General features: G+C 48.5%; 1 pseudogene; it reads left to right on the forward strand.

Moving 5' to 3' along the window:
• Positions 1 to 6,501: 6,501 nt before the first annotated feature.
• LOC140912470 (pepsin A-like) lies at positions 6,502 to 15,294 on the forward strand (annotated as a pseudogene).
• The last annotated feature ends 2,471 nt before the right edge of the window (positions 15,295 to 17,765 follow it).

The following is a 17,765-nucleotide window of genomic DNA, read 5'->3' on the forward strand; positions in this document are numbered from 1 at the left end:
GGAGCAGCTGTCAGCCCCAGGCCATCAGAGCAGTAGCCTCAGGCCTGAAGCAGCGAATGGGGTTGGCTCAGCTCCCTTGGGGCTGGAGCAGCTGCGGTCAGACCCTGACACAGGAGCAGCAGCAGGGCTGGACGAGCTGCTGGAGGTCAGCCCCTGGCAGCTCTCTCACTGTTAGACACTCCCCCACCCCCCGTTCCTACCCTCCCCGCCCCCAGCAGGGCTCAGATTCGTACCAGTGACTGTTTGTCTACACTGGCAAGTGAAAGACAAAACTTCTGGCATTCGTTTGAGGGCTTTCTCTCCCCCACCCCCCCCTTCCCTGGTTCTTGTCATGCAGACGGAAAGCGGAAGACCAGAAGTTTGAAGTGCAGGCGATGCGATGTTTATTGGGGTTAGTTCCAAGCAAACAAATTCCGAAGCCCTTCACACAAGTCAGGCTTATCACTCTATGCCGATAGAGTTTTCCCCTTCCCCTCCCCCAATTACAGTTCTCTACCCCAGTGGAACCCCTTCTTCTTCTAACCCCTAGCTCCGCACACCAATGGAGCTCCCTCTTCCCGGTGTTCTGCTTCTACCTCTGATGCTGCAGAGCATTTACTCTGTGTCCCCCTTCCCAGCTCTGACACTGCAGAGCATTGCCTGTGTCCCTGTTCCTCATTCCCCTATTCCCAGTCCCCTATTACCATGATCATTCCCCTTCCCACTCCCATTCCCCATTCCTACTCCCCCTCCTTCTTCTTAGCAGGCCCAAATATACCTGCAGTGCACACCCCTAGTCACACTCCTTATAACTTACGGTCATGTTCTGCTCGGGAGGCTTGTGAGCCTGGGTCTTCATCCCACTCCTTTTGTACTCCATGGAGGGGTAAGCAGTGAGGTTGTGCTCCAGTCAGGGGCAGTCATTTCTCTGGTCTTTTAGCATTTTACCGCCCCACACAATCCTCCCTTGCCCCTAAAAGCCCCATCTGGTTGTGGGAAATGCAACACACAGCATCTTTGTCCTTTGTTCTTCACACATATTTGTAAGGATGTAAGAGTATAGAACATCAAATCCAAAATTCTATCTCGAGCTAACAGGCTTATAAGCTAACAATATTCAGAGGTGTTAAAAAAACACACACCCACGAAAGACAAAAGATTTGCTGACGACAAGTGCCGGTGTGAACAGTGCTTTGTCTGCAGGAGCGCTTTGTCTGCAGGAGCACTCTCCTGCCAACAACGCTAACGCCGCTTGTGGGGGTGGAAGTTTTTTGTTGGCAGGAGACCTCTCTCCTGCCGACAAATAGTGGCTACACTGTGCACCTTTTAATGGCACGGCTGTAGCAGCACAGCCATGTCACTAAAAGCTGCGCAGTGTAGACATAGCCTAAGGTTAAGATTCTCTCACGGGTATTTTTAGTAAAAGCCAGGGACAGATCGTGGGCTTCTGTGAATTTTTGTTTATTGCCCCATAGAGGCCCCTGTTGATGGGCAAGAAGCAGATGTCCAGTCCTCCTTGGGAACAGGGTAAGGTCACCATGACTTAGACCTTATGGGGAGAGAAAAGGAGAAAATCCTGGATGGCCCCAAACCTGGAGACCGATTCCCTGGCTCAGGAGCAAATTATGGGTTCAAGTTCCAATGGCTTGGATGTGGGGGAGGTCTCACTTCTTAGCCCTGGTACTTCAGCCATCCTGTTCCTCTCAGGAGACTATCCACTGAACTTGGGTACCAGGCCATGCACCAGGAGCATCCGTTCTGCCTGAAAAAGAATGAGAATCCCAACAGATTTCACAACTTTTACTTTCCATTTAGCACTAGCAGATTCCTGACAAGCAAACACCTCATGAGCCACATTCCCCCACCCACTAACTAGGGCTTAATAATCATAAACATGTATGGTGGAGTTCCTGGCTTGAAATAAAGACCCTTTTAAGAAGCATCACAACCAAGGGGACTGACCGTCTGACAAGTTCAAGAATGGAAGATGGAGCCATTTGCTTCTCATTGTGCCTCAGTCCAATCTGGCCACAAACTGGGGAACAACTGGCTCAGGAGCATTAGGATTAGCATACAGAGCCTTCCACTTCTAGGACCCTAAGTACAGTCTGAGCCCAAATCAAGGGATGGATGTTTGGTGGCCCTGTGTCAGATGAGTGGGGAGGGGATGGGTCTCAGTCTCAGACCGTGGTGGGACAGGTGTCCACATTGCCAGATAAATTAATCATAAGGGGCACCAATTGGGCCCCTTTATCTCAGTATATAAGCCAGAGATCAAATGGGTCATAGAAACCAGTCCTCTCTTTTCTCCCACCTTTTGAGGTAACCCTTCCAGGTCAGAGCTGGAACAATTATTGAACTTGGGGATAGAGGTCTTCTCTGTCATAGGACCTTCAATTCACAATAAGAGATCTATACCTGATCCCCCTTCCCTTCAGCTTCCTGTTGGGGTGAAGCTGTGTGTGCCATATCACCTCCCGCTGGTGGCCCTGTTAAGGCTGAAGGTCTAGAAATCATGGAGATTCTATTCCAGTGATTCAATGCCCTGATCTAAATATTTGATGAATATGCACAAGCTCACCTACAGAAATAGCAGAAAATGTCTCCATTACAAGAATTTAAACCTGACAAAGCTCCAGAGTGGAAAAAGTTTGAGGAACACAAGAATTGCCATGCTACCTGGTTTGATGCCCAGGTAGCTCTGAGAGCTTCTAGAGCCTCTGCCTCTGTTTGTTCTTTCTCCTGGTCTGGGTGGAGGGCTGTGTGGTCTTCAGGAAACACTCTGGCCCAAGGGGCTTGAAAGAGCCCCTCTTCACTCAGTCACTGAGTTCCACCTGTCTCTGCTTCTGCAGCACTCCTTCCCCAGACTTCCTGTGCCTGGGAAGCTGAATGCTCTGAAAGGTCAATTCCCAATATCCAGCCACAACATAATAACAACAACACTTCACAAACAACATTTATATAACTCGCTCCTCCAAACACTTATAACCGTCCTACTGATAAACCTTGCTATCTCAGGAAAGTGAGAATAGTCTAGAATGAAGACAGAGATTTTTCCAGCCAATATAATAAATCTCTGCCTACTCTGCTCCAGGGGGCCAATTATTCCTGTGCCACCAACACTGGCCCTTTTCCTAGACTTGGCCTGAACTTTTGGCACATACGACAAGCCCTGATGGCTTCCTCAATGTTGCTGTTCATTTGAGCCCAGTGTAAAACTTTTCCAGCGCTTCTCTTAGATTTCTCAATTCCTAAATCACCTTCATTTCTCCTTCATTACACATTTTACTGTACCATCTTATGAAGCACCATCCTGATTCCTTTAAACATAGTCCCATCTGGTACTGACAGCTCCCTCTGAACTCAAAAATAGGGACTGGGAATATGCTCTCCATACCACTCTGTATTACTTGCCACAGGGTCTCACCCTGAGAAGTTGCTCCGGCAATCACAGTCAACATTTTGACTGGAAAGCTGTTGGGGGTTTTTTTAATGGTCCTTGCAAACTCTTGCAACATGATGGAATCCATTGCATTTCTTGCATCTTTTTCCCACATGCCGGGCATTATCTTGGAGCTGTACACACTGTGGCAACCAGCACAAGCCATGTGCTCTTTTTTCAGAACTCTGACTTGGAAGTCTCCATCCCTTTCTGCCTCAGGTCTCTTTTCTTGCAGGATTTTGGATTCTCTACCATGTCCACAGTATCAGAGCACTGCCCACCCTCCAAAATCTTCCGTCTCGACTGGGTGACTTCAATTGCTTGACAAATTCTGACATATTTGTCATGGGTTAATTATGGCTCTTCCAGTAGTCTCTGAGATATATGTTCCCGATCCCAGTCCCAATCTGGTCTCTTATCAGAGACTCAGTTTTAGCCTCCCCAAACTTACAAGTTCAGCTCTTCATCCTCAAATCAGTCACAAATTCTTGCAGGCTGCAAGGAATTCTGCAAAGGGAATTGCACAATTGGTTGTGATCAGCCAACTTTCTATAGAAGAGACTATATTATAAACTCACACAGGGAGCTGCAGGTCAGGACTGAGGGGCATCAGAAGAGCTGTAGATGTGTCAGACTAAGGGCTGGAATAGCAGGGCAGCCTGTCTCTCAGGAGGCGCTTTAGCAGTGCTGTGTGTGTGTTTCATCCCCAGGCCTATTATAACCAGGTCTAATTTGAGAGGCATTCGCAGAGCTGTGTGGAGACCCAAGACTGGAAAAGAAGGGCATGCTATAGGACAGGATTAATCCATACTGTTTCAGCGTGCAACGAGGTGCCTGTATTGTCTCTCTGGTGTCAGACGTCTCAAAGAAAACCTCTCTTCTCTAAATCTGAGATCTATTTCACTTCTTTGTTGAAAAATCTGGAGCAGGGAATGGAAAATATCTGCCCATTTGCGAGACTAACACCAGAGGCCAGGACCTCACTGTGGGGCAACAGGGGACATCGGATAAGCTGATTTTCAGGACCAGTTCTGCTCAGATAAACTTGTTTGAACTGATAAGTTTTTATACACAGAGTAGCAAGGTCAGACCTGCCCAGTTCTAGGCCCCTTTGTTAGGGTTGTCACTGGCCTAAGGTGACTTTACTCCTAGTCACATGAAAACCTCATCCCTCCCCTGGTGTTTGCTTTTCCCACAGGGTTAGGAGTGGATAGTGGTAAATGGAAAGTTAAATGCTGTTGTCTAATCTCATGGGATTCTCATTGTGATTTCAAGCACAGCAGCTGCTCCTAGCACGTGGGCACATGGCCTGGTGCCCAAGTCCGTGGATGGCCTCCTGCCAGGAATAGGATGGCTGCAGTGTCAGGGCTAAGCAGCGAGGCCTCCCCACACATCCCAGCCATGGGGACTTGAACCCATGATCTGCTCCCAGTGCAGGTAATCACACTCCAGTTTGGGGGCCATCCAGGATCTCCTTTTCTCTCCCCCTAAACCCTATGTAATGGTGAACTTACCCTCTACCCAACCAGGGCTGGACATCTCTTCCCTCTTCTCCTCCACTGGTGGGCTCCATAGCCCATCAATGCCTTAGTCCTGTCATTGCCAACCACAACTTACCATTTGCCCTCAGACTTGTTGAGGGCAGTCACATCACATTCATAGAATCATAGAATCATCGAAGATTAGGGTTGGAAGAGACCGCAGGAGGTGATCTAGTCCAACCCCCTACTCAAAGCAGGACCAACCCCAACTAAATCATACCAGCCAAGGCTTTGTCAAGCCAGGTCTTAAAAATCTCTATGGATGGAGATTCCGCCACCTCCCTAACGCAGTACTCAAGATGTGGCCTCACCCGTACTGAATAGAGGGGAATAGCACTTTCCTCGATATACTGGCAATGCTCCTACTAATGCAGCCCAATATGCCATTAGCTTTCTTGGCAACAAGGGCACACTGTTGACTTATATCCAACTTCTCATCCACTGTAATCCCCAGGTCCTTTTCTGCAGAACTGCCGGCTAGCCAGTCAGTCCCCAGCCTGTAGCAGTGCATGGGATTCTTCCGTCCTAAGTGCAGGACTCTGCACTTGTCCTTGTTGAACCTCATCAGATTTCTTTTGGCCCAATCCTCCAATTTGTCTAGGTCACTCTGGACCCTATTCCTACGCTCCAGCGTATCTACCTCTCCCCACAGTTTCGTGTAATCTTCAAACTTGCTGAGGGTGCAATCCATCCCATCATCCAAATAATTAATGAAGATGTTGAACAAAACTGACCCCAGGGGCACTCCACTTGATACCAGCTGCCAACTAGATTCAACCATTCATCTACCCATAGCCAAACCAAGTCCTCACACCTGATCCTTTCCTTCCCTGACATGTGTCACTAGGAAATTCACAAAGACCATCAGCATATTTCATCCACAGGGTTGACAAAGATTTTTTCTACTGAACTGAGTGAGCTGGACCAGTGCCATAGAGGTGAACGGCTCCATATCCTCTGAGTCAACCAGTTACTCAGACCGTAGCATGCCATGCATCCTATTTCCCTGTACACTAACTTCAGCTCCTTGCGCTGACCTGGGCTCAGATTCATACCAATGAGCTAGAGGAGTAAAGCTTCATATCTCAGTTCCCATAGAGACACCAGTTCCCACTACATGGCTGTTTTACAACTGGGGCCCAAACTGGAACCAGTGACCTGGAGGTGAATACCTCTATATCCCATTCCAATTCTTCTGTGCCTCCTGTTTGCTCTTTAAAACAACCCAGCATCATTTCTTTTCAAAGCTTAGCTGGGAAACCTCCCCTAACTCTCACCCCTTCCCTCTAGAAGATGCCCCCATTTTCAGGTGACTGCCAAGTGAAGGTGGAGATCTGTGAACTTGGAGTGTTCTCCAGACCTTTCTTTCAAGGACATCTTGGACAATCTTACGAGGAAGGTTTGCATTTCTTATCAGGGTTACTAATGGGATAGGAAAGGCTCTGCACTATGTGCATATAAGGAGCAGCATCCCGGCGTTGCGCTGCATTTAGCACTCACACTTTCCTTTCCCCACCAGTTTGGGTGTACAGGGACATCATGAAGTGGCTTCTGCTCCTCAGTCTGGTGGTGCTTTCTCAGTGCCAGGTGACAAAGTGAGTGCAGGGGGGAACAAGAAACATTGGGATTCTGAGCTCAGCTTTCTACAGAGCAATGTTCCCTTAGCAGCAGAGGCAGCTCCTACATCTCTCTCCTCAGTACTTCATTCTTTAATAGGCAGCAGGTGGGAACTACCCCTTGGCTGTATGGCATAGCAGAGGTATGAGGAAGGATGGGCTTATGGTTACAATACTGGAACAGGATTTGGAAAATCTAGGTTCATTTCCAGCTCTACCACAGACTCCCTGTGTGACCTAGTGACTGAGTCTCTCTGGGCCTCAGTTCTCTGGATAAAAATGAACATATGTCCTTTGTCCATCTTGTCTATTTCATTAGTAAGATCTACAGGACAGGGGGACTCTCTTATACAATGTATTAGTACAGCTCCCAGCATACTAGGCCCTCTCAGTGCTAGTTACACATGGGCCAGGAGTTTCCAAGCGTCCTACGGGAATTATATGCCCAACTCACACTGACTTTTAGTGCACTGGTCACCCAACTCACCTATACCCTGTGCTAATCCCAGCTATAAAAAGGGGTCTCCGTGCAATGTAAGAGCCGGACTGCATGGTATTCCCTGAACACAAGGTTTGTCTATTGTTTATTTCTTATTGAGCAGTCTCTCTCCCCACCCTTGTTGATTAGGGTCTCCCTGAAGAAGGGGAAATCCCTGAGGCAGAACCTTAAGGAACATGGCTTGCTGGAGAATTTCCTGAAGAAACACCCTTGCAACCTGGCCTCCAACTATTTCCCCAGCCTGGCCAACGAGGATGCCAGCGAGCCCCAAACAAACTACATGGACATGAGTATGGCAGGAGAGCAGGTCTTGAAGCCTCCCTCTCCTCATCAAAGCTTCCCATTCCTCTGCCAACAGCTGATCTCTCTCTCTTCCAAAAAGTGCCCCAACCCACTCCCCCCCCATGTGCTTCCAACCAAGCACTTCCCTTGCTGCTGCCAAGAACCTTCCCCAGCCCCCATGCTGGGCCATCCAGCCCCCAGCTGTGATTGGATGGCATTAAGAAGAGCACTGGGAATAGAACTCCCAGATCTGCTGGCTCTCTGTTTCCAATACACTGAGATTGATGGAAACTGGGGATAAACAACTCTGTGCATCAGATGCCAGCAGGTCCTAGGAGCCATGCTGGGCAAAGTGATGGCTGAGAAACAGCAGCTCAGGCTGAGCCTTTAGCAAGGCCACCGTAGCCCAGATCCTCAACTGTTATAAATCAGCTGGTGGAACTATGCCGGTTTACACCAGCTGAGGATCTAGCCCTTGCATGGCAATGGTTTCCTCTCTTTAGAATGATAGAATATCAAGGTTGGAAGGGACCTCAGGAGGTCATCTAGTCCAACCCCCTGCTCAAAGTAGGACCAATCCCCAATTTATGCCCCAGACCCCTAAATGGCCCCCTCAAGGATTGAACTCACAACCCTGGGTTTAGCACGCCAATGCTCAAACCACTGAGCTATCCCTCCGCAAAGTAGGCTGTTTGTTACCATGTCAGCTGATTGATGAGCTGCCAGCCCCAACCCAAGCACTAGCCTTTAACCTATCAGTCACCCATCCAGCTACAGACCAAGCCTTGCATTGCTTAGCTGCATGAAATCAGAGGCAATCACCTCCTGCACAGATACATCGTTCTTTGCCTTGCTTTGGCAGATCGAGTACTTTGGAACCATTTCCATCAGCATCCCAGCCCAGGATTTCTCTGTCCTCTTCGACACCGGCTCCTCCAACCTCTGGGTGCCCTCTGTGTACTGCTCCAGCCCAGCCTGAAGTAAGTTACCTGCAACACCTCTTGCCTTGACACGCCATCTGGGTGGTTTGATTGAAATCAGAGAGATTTAAATCAGCAATGAGGAAACCTTGACTGAAATCACGGATTTTAATCTTGCTTTGCATTTGTACTTTTTAGTTATTTTCCTGCAGGAAGTTGTTTTTTGTTGGTAACCATTAAAACACCTTGATTTGCAACTAATTATAGCTTTTACCCTAAAATTGATACTTCCCTCTTTCTAATCAGGAAGAGAAATAAATCTGTATATATTGAGTGTAACCACTTATAGACCTTAACATACATTTATTTGTACATTTTTTAATTATGAGAAAATGGTGAAGGATGCATTTTTCATTTTGCTAGCTGACTAATCTTGTTACTTGAAGTACGTGTTCACCTTTACATGGTAATTGGAATTTGATTGAAAATGAAAAAAAAAGCTTTTAAAAATTATTAGTAAAATAAAACGACCTTAAATGTGCTGGATAGCTAAGAAAAAAGTTTATTAAAACAATCTGCATTTAAAATTAACAGTGTATTAAACAAAGGAAGTGTTGTCAATAAGGCCATTGTGGAGAAACTAAATGAATTCTTTGCATCAGTCTTCACAGCTGAGGATGTGAGGGTGATTCCCAGACCTGAGCCACTCTTTTTAGGTGACAGATCTGAGGAACTGTCCCAGATTGAGGTATCATTAGAGGAGGTTTTAGAACAAATTGATAAATTAAACAGCAATAAGTCACCAGGACCAGATGGTATTCACCCAAGACTTCTGAAGGAGCTCAAATGTGAAATGCAGAACTAATAACTGTAGTCTATAACCTATCATTTAAATCAGCTTCTGTACCAGAGGACTGGAGGATAGCTAATGTGACACCAATTTTTAAAAAGGGCTCCAGAGGTGATCCTGACAATTACAGGCCTATAAGCCTGACTTCAGTACTGGGCAAACTGGTTGAAATGATAATAAAGAACAATATTGTCAGACATAGATGTACATAATTAACTGAGGAAGAGTCAACATGGTATTAGTAAAGGGAAACCATGCCTCACCAATCTACTAGAATTCTTTGAGGGGGTCAACAAGCATGTGGACCAAGGGGATCCAGTGGATATAGTGCACTTAGATTTTCAGAAAGCCTTTGACAAGGTTCCTCAGCAAAGGCTCTTACGCAAAGGAAGCTGCCACGGGATAAAAGGGAAGGTACTCTCATGAATTGGTAACTGGTTAAAAGATAGGAAACAAAGGGTAGGTATAAATGGTCAGTTTTCAGAATGGAGAGAGGTAAAAAGTGGTGTCCCCCAGGGGTCTGTTCTGGGACCAGTCCTATTCAACATATTCAAAAATGATCTGGAAAAAGGGGTGAACAGTGAGGTGGCAAAATTTGCAGATGATACAAAACTACTAAAGATAGTTAAGACCCAGGCAGACTGTGAAAGGATCTCTTAAAACTGGGTGACTGGGCAACAAAATGGCAGATGAAATTTAATGTTGATAAATGCAAAGTAATGGCACATTGGAAAGCATGATGCCAACTATACATATAAAATGATGGGATCTAAATTAGCTGTTACCACTCAAGAAAGAGATCTTGGAGTCATTGTGGATAGTTCTCTGAAAACATCCACTCAATGTGCAGTGGCAGTCAAAAAAGTGACCAGAATGCTGGGAATAATTAAGAAAGGGATAGATAATAGGACAGAAAATATCATGTTGCCGCTATATAAATCCATGGTACGCCCACATCTTGAATACTGTGTGCAGATGTGGTTGCCCCATCTCAAAAAAGATATATTGGAATTGCAAAAGGTTCAGAAAAGGGCAACAAAAATGATCAGGGGTATGGAACAGCTTCCGTATGAGGAGAGATTAATAAGACTGGGACTTTTCAGCTTGGAAAAGAGACAGCTATAGGGAGATATGATTGAGGTCTATAAAATCATGACTGGTGTAGAGAAAGGAGATAAGAGAGTGTTGTTTACTACTTCTCATAACACAAGAACTAGGGGTCACCAAATGGAATTAATAGGCAGCAGGTTTAAAACAAATAAAAGGAAGTATTTCTTCACACAATGTACAGTGAACCTGTGGAACTCCTTGCCAGAGGATGTTGTGAAGACCAAGACCATAACAGGGTTCAAAAAAGAACTAGATAAATTCATGGAGGATAGGTCCATCAATAGCTATAAGCCAGGATGGGCAGGAATGATGTCTCTAGCCTCTGTTGGCCAGAAGCTGAGAATGAGTGACAGAGGATGGATCATTTAAATTACCTGTTCTGTTCATTCCCTCTGGGGAACCTGGCACTGGCCACTGTCGGAATACAGGATACTGGGCTAGATGGACACTTGGTCTGACCCAGTAGGGCCATTCTTATGTTCTTATGTGTAGTCAGTGAATTGAACTGATTGTTTCTGGTCACCATGTCCTTCCAAGATTTTGGATTTCATCCTCTCACACTTACTTTTTAGTGGGAAAGGAAAACAAGCTATCTTGCTTTTACAACTCCCAGTCAATTTCTTAAGTTAAAATGAACTAGTCAGTGAACTGAACTAGCTGTATGAACTGACATGAAGAAAATATTCTCTCTGCACCTGCGGAAGAGGCTACTGCTGTGAAAAGCCGGTTTAGCACTTCAACCAAGTCTAGTTCCAGCTGCTGAGCCAGTGTAATCCACCAGTTCAGTGGTCTATCTTTAAAACTTCAGCAACAAATATGCACTACTTAATAGTAATTTTTATTTAATTTAACTGATTTTAATAGATTTTAGTAAGTTTAGGCTTGCACATATGTTGTCATAATTTAAACTTTAATTTTAAAGTATTATTTTTAAAAGAAAAATGTATTTACATTGTTTAAAATCAAATTTTTTTAAATTAAAAAAATCATCAGTTTCCAGCTACCGTGGAAGCCAGATATGAATAGGTTTCCTTCCATTGTCTGTGGATTGTCCAATTGTACAGTGTCAGAGGAGGGAATGGTTTCTAGGAAGCTCAGGAGCTAGATTCACAACGGGACCTAGGCATTGCAATGCTGAGCACTGCAGTGCATAAGCACCCTCCCCCCACCAAAGAATTCACAGCCTCACTAGTCTCCCATACAACACATGGGGAGAGTTACAAGAGTCAGTCTGTGACCATTTGACTCTTCTGTACTTGCAGAAGACCACAATCGCTTCAACCCATCAGACTCCTCCACCTATGAGGCCACCAGCTAGGACGTCTCCATCCAGTATGGAACCGGAATCCTGGGCTACGACACCATCCAGGTAAATCACAAGAAAGGATCAAAGCCCCTAGAGCAGAGAAGGGAAATGATTAGGAATTCGAAGGACAGGATGCATCTGCAAAGCTAAAGCAGGAACTCCACTGGCTGTGAACTGGGAGACAGGAATAGAGAAAGGGAAGAGAAAGAGACAACAAAGCCAATCATGGGGGAGAGAGCACAATTCACGGCATGGTAGCCTCTGAGAACTTGCACGCTGTAAAGACTCTCTGGCAGACTTGGCAGCTTCTCCCAGGGTGTAGGGTGTGTCTGATTGTCCCCATCCCTCTTCTAAGGTTGGAGGCATTGTGGACACCAATCAGATCTTTGGCCTGAGCGAGACCAAGCCCAGCTCCTTCCTCTACTACTTCCCCTTTGATGGGATCCTGGGTCTGGCCTTCCCCAGCAGCTCCTCCTCTGGAGCCACCCCCGTCTTTGACAACATGATGAACAAGGGTTTGGTGTCCCAGTACCTCTTCTCCGTCTACCTGAGCTCGTAAATCAGGGCTGGAAACAGCCCATCTGCTGCAGTGAGATTCAGCACCTCTCACATTCAGTGAGCCCTGCAATGTTTGCATCAGAATTCCCAAAACACAGCAATCTCGGGTGGAACAAGGCAGCCATTCCATGCTGATGATGTACATTTTGGGAGCAGAAGTGAACACTAGTGCCTCTAACGATTATATTAAAGCATCAGGGCCCTCTCTACACCCACTGACTCCTGGGGGGGAAGTGCCCCACGTCACCCACATGACTCCCTGGCTCATCACCTTCTAGCACCAGACTGCTCAGTACTGACTCAGAGGGAACAGCAGCACCTGCCACCACTGCCTCAAACACCTGGGCCTTTCCTTGGAGGTCTCTCATCCAATCTTAGGGCAGGCCCAGCCCTGCTTAGCTTTTGAGACCTGGCAAGAGACAGTTATCAAAGTAGGGGTAGAGGTGCCCCGCCCAGACAGCTGTCATGTCCTTTCTCTGCTACTAAACACTGATGTGCCCAGCTCTGACTGTATCCCAGCACTGCCCAGCTGTGGCTTTCTCTAATAGGGAAGGGTTCAAAAAGGAACTCGATAAGTTCATGGAGGATAGGTCCATCAATGGCTATTAGCCAGGATGGGCAGGGATGGTGTCCCTAGCCTCTGTTTGCCAGAAACTGGGAATGGCAACAGTGGATGGATGACTTGTTGATTCAGTTCTGTTCATTCCCCCTGGGGAACCTGGCATTGGCTACTGTCGGAAGACAGGATACTGGGCTAGATGGACCTTTGTAATGACCCAGTATGGCCATTATTATGTTCAGACAGAGCGTTTGCTATTGACTTGCCAGCCAGCCATTCATGCATCTGCTTTGACTCTCCCCTCTCCCTTCTCTAGGGACGACCAGAACGGGAGGTTTGTGATGTTCGGCGGCATCGACTCATCTTACTACTCTGGGAACCTTAACTAGATCCCTCTCTCTGCTGAGACTTACTGGCAAACCACCATGGACAGGTATCTCCTACCCCTTGGTCCTTCCCCTTCATCGGCCACCTTGAGGAGACAGGCAAAAGGAGATGCATGCGGGAGCCTGGGGAAGCTAAATCACAGAGTCTAGACAAGACAAGAGACAAGGGAGTCAGAATCACGCCTTCCTTGGAGCTATAGGAAAGGGGCTCACCAGTGAGAAGGTTAGATCAGTGGTTCTCCACCTCGTCCACACCAGGAACCCTCATCTGGCCCGCTCTGCTTAGCAATAAAGTACAGGGCAGGGTGGGCACAACCCCTTGACCTCTGTTTGTGACCCCCAGGCTAGATCGGTCACAGTCCCAGAAGGTTGTAGGACGATGAGCGATGGGCAATAGCCAAGGAGGTTGAGGCTGAAACATCAGGGGAAAGTTCTTGGCAGTTGGAGCAAGGGAGGTGGGTGGGCGGGGTGAGAGGCAGCTCCACCCTGCAGGCCTCTCGCTGCTGGCTCATGGGCTGAGTGGGAATGAAATTGGGAGTGTTACTGGGAACGTTCCCCCGACTCTCTCTCTCGCAGCGTCACCATGAACGGAGAGACCATCGCTTGCTCTGGTGGCTGCCGGGCTGTCATTGACACTGGCACTTCTCTGCTGGCTGGGCCCCCTTCTGGCATCTCCAACATCAACTCCTACATCGGCGCCAGCGATGGCACGGTAAGGGCAGGGAGAGGGAGAGATGCTTCTAGAGGTGTCTGCTACACACGGATGTGATGCTCCATCTCTCTCATTGGAGAACTTAGTGCCCGAGACGTGTCTAACCTTTCCTCCGTGTGTTGCCTCCCTCCCTGCAGATCAGCTGCAGTGCCATGAGCAGCCTGCCCAACATCGTCTTCACCATCAATGGCATCGAGTTCCCTCTGCCCGTCAGTGCCTACATCACTGATGTGAGTGTCCTGCTGAGAAAGCCGCCTCGGGGCCTCTTAGCCAGGGCTTGTGCCTGAGGCCATTGCACTGAGCATGCTGGCAATTGCCCCCTACACAGCCGGCATGGGCCTGCAGGAGCATCACTGAGATGCAGCTCAGAGTCTGTCCCCAATATGAGAGTGGGGCAGCAGAGAGCTCTTCCCACAAACGGATCCAGGGGGAGGGATGGTCAAGATCAAGGCAGGCCCACTGTGAAAGTGACACACCGCAAGAGCAGCGAGGCAGCCTGTAGAGCTGGCCACCGTAGGAGATCACCAGGGCCGGGGCCTAATGGGGCTAGGAGAGAATTAAATGAGCAGCTACCCAAGCTGGGAGGCTAGATCAAGAGAGATCACTGCCTCGTGCTCCAGGGTATGGGCATCAGGAAGAAGTTTTCCTTCCCCATGATAAAGGTTTGCTTCCCTCTGGGGAGGAACAGCTAAACTGCTTTAACAGCACACAGCAACACCAGCTGGTAGGTGGGACAAGCAGTGGGGAAGCCCAAATCCACTTATAATCACAGCAGGATTTCTGGTGGCAGAATGTAATCGCTCCCTTTGGAATCTGGCCAGGAGTCTGGAGAGAGCGCGCTTTGCCTCCTCAAGGGATGAAAAGAAGTGATCAGGGCCTTTCTTTTCTTCCCACTTCACAGGCTGCACCCCTTAGCCTCAGGCTGAAGCACTGGGACTGTACTGAGGCCCAGATCCACAAAGGTACCTCAATGGGAGTTATGCCCCTAAATACCTGTGAGCATCCAGGCCTCACTCACCAACCCCACTGCTTGCATCCCCAAGCTGTCCCTGACCCAGGCTAACGCTGCTTAGCTTGGGAGCAGGGGTGAGATCCCATCCCAAGATGGTGCAGGTGCAGGCATGTGCACTCCCTGCAGGATAATAACTCAAGGGGTCATTGAAGTTCCAGCCCAATAACCCATGTCCCATTTTACCCTGGTGCAGAACTCAGGCTCTTGATCTCCCAGTTTTGACGGCATTGACCTCCCCACCACCTCTGGAGAGCTCTGGATCCTCCGAGATGTCTTCATCCGCCAGTACTACGTTGTCTTCGACAGGGCCAACAACTAGGTGGGCCTGGCCCCCGTGGCATGAACACAGCGCCATCCCTGGGACACTGCCATGGAACCCTGACCCCGGAGAGTATCTGTTTCTCCAGAGCCCCAACAATGCGAGTCAGTCTAGTGACCCTTATTGCTGTTGGGACCTTAATGGACACACACTATTCCCCACCCCAAACTCACCCTCTCGTCTCTAATCATACCAACAGTAGAATAAAGGACTATAAGAGCACTGTAGTGAATTGTTTCTCTCTGATAGGCGGGTAGACCAACATTCCACTGATGAGGAGGCAGGAAGGGAACATTCTCATACCTTCTGCTATGGCCCCAATCTCAATCTGCAGCCTCCTGATATGCCAGCCCTGAGCTCCCTCCACATGCAGCTCTCCCAATGTCCCCTTACCCTGGCCTTCAGCTCCCACACTGCAATTCCATTCTTGTCCCACCCCACTATGCTAATGCCCCTCACTCCTGACCTGTTTGTTTTGTTACTTCCAACAGTATCTCATGAGATGGGCTTGGGGGCTGTCCATAAATTACATAACACAGCCATTTGGGGGTAAGGGCTGTGACAGGTACCACTGGAACTGGGGACCACTGCATCCTTTGACTCACCAGCCTGGCTTCCCTCTCACATTATGCTGTGACAAGCTGCAGACCCACTCCCAGTCCTACACTTCCACCAGCATTCACACAGGCGGGGACACACCCAGCTGCAGTTACATGCGGGCTTTCTGACCCGCCACTACATGAACCAACAGCTAGGATTTGCTGTGGGGCCAGGAGATGACCCAGTCCTTAGGCCAGCACAGAGGAAAGCCAGGGCCAGCATGAGGGCTGGGTCTATGAGGGGGCGGGATCACATTCCGAGGTGTTGTTAGAGATGGGGCCAGACCTAGGAGACAGCAGGGACAGATTTCACTTCACTGGAGAAACTCAGGAATAGCCAGACTGGATCAGAGGTGAGGTCCATTTGCCCAGTGTCCTGTCTTCTGGCACCAGCTGCTTGGAAGGAAACCCCAGAATGAAGAATTAGGGAATAACTACCCATGGTCTAAACCAGGGGCAGTCAGAGTCCCATTTCCCAGCCACCAAGCAAGGGGCAAGGAGCGGCTCAAGCAAGGCACCCAAGGAAGGGCCGCAGCCCAGGGATCTCACAAACCACAACGATCAATGTAACTCGCCTGGTCCAAGGACCTTCACCCAGCTCTGCACAGAGGAGTTTTCTAAGCACATGGCTTGGCAGAGAAGCCAGTTTGGGAAGGTGCAACATGGTTTAGACCAGAACTGGTTCCACTCACTAACAGGAAGAGACCTTGGGAAAAGACCATTGTGCATCTTTCTGGGCAAGTCTGTTTAGCCCCTTTGGAAAGAGTCATAGTCTCTGTGTTGTCCCCAGACATGTAAACTCAAGGAAATTGGCCAGTACTCAGATACAACAAACAAGGCTGGAGGGAGAGAGCGGGGGTTAAGGCTGAGTCCTTATGACAGTGACACAGAGGAAGGGGAAGGGTCTGGTTCCCAGCTGTTCTAACAGGGCAGGGCTCACAGGGAATAGTAACATTAGGTTCAAACGCCGACGGCCTGTTTTGGTTTATGGGGCCTTCTATGCTTAGAGGAGTAAATACAAACTGCAGCGTAAGAAAGACAATCCTCTGGCTTCTCCGACTCTGGCCTATGGCGAAGGCATTGGATTGAGACCTAGGTTCAATCCCAGTCTGTGCTACAGACCTTGGGCAAGTCACTTTCCCTCTTTGTGCCTCAGTTCCCCACCTGTACAATGGGGATAATGATCCTCTCTTTGTCTGTTCAGCTTGGAAGCTCTCCAGTGCAGGGGCTGTCTAGCACCTAGCAAAATGGGATCTTGACTATGGCCTCTGGCACTACTCCCATCCATGCAGAGCATTCCCCACTAGATGGCAGGAAGCAGCCAAATCTCCCTCCCAGACCGGGGAAGCCAGCATACCAGCCACAGCCCGCCACCCACACCAAGAGAAGGGGTAAATCAGGAAGCTGCCAGAGCTACCTGGACACCTAACAAGAGCCAGCCAGGAGCATGGCACTTCCTAAAGTTTGTTCCATGCTGTAGCCTTGTCAGGTTGCAGGTTTGATAATCATAATATTTGCTGCTGTTTCTGTAGATGAGCTCATGCATATTCATCAAATATTTAGATCAGGGCACTGAGTCACTGGAATAGAAGCTCCATGATTTCTAGACCTTCAGCCTGAACAGGGCCACCTGTGGGAGGCGATATGGTACACACAGCATCACCCAGACAGGGAGCTGAAGGGAAGGGGCATCAGGGATAGATTCCTTATTCTGAATTGAAGGTCCCAGGACAGAGAAGACCTCTATCCCCAGGTCCAATAATCTGTTCCAGCCCTGACCTGGAAGGGTTACCTCAAAAGCTGGGAGAAAAGAGAGGATTGGATCTCTGGTTTGTCTAATGAGATAAAGGGGCGCAATTATGATTAATTTGTCTGGCAATGTGGGCCCCTGTCCCACCAGGGTCTGGGCGTGAGACCTCTCCCCTCCCCACTCATCTGACATGGGGTCATCAAACATCCATCCCTTCACTTGGGCCCAGACTGTACCCAGGAGACTAGAGCTGGAAGCCTATGCTAATCCCAATAAAAAGCCCTGGTTGGTGGCCCAAGGAACGTGGCGTACAAGGCCATGGCAG

Source organism: Lepidochelys kempii, chromosome 6 (assembly GCF_965140265.1).
Source record: "Lepidochelys kempii isolate rLepKem1 chromosome 6, rLepKem1.hap2, whole genome shotgun sequence".
Lineage (NCBI taxonomy): Eukaryota > Metazoa > Chordata > Testudines > Cheloniidae > Lepidochelys > Lepidochelys kempii.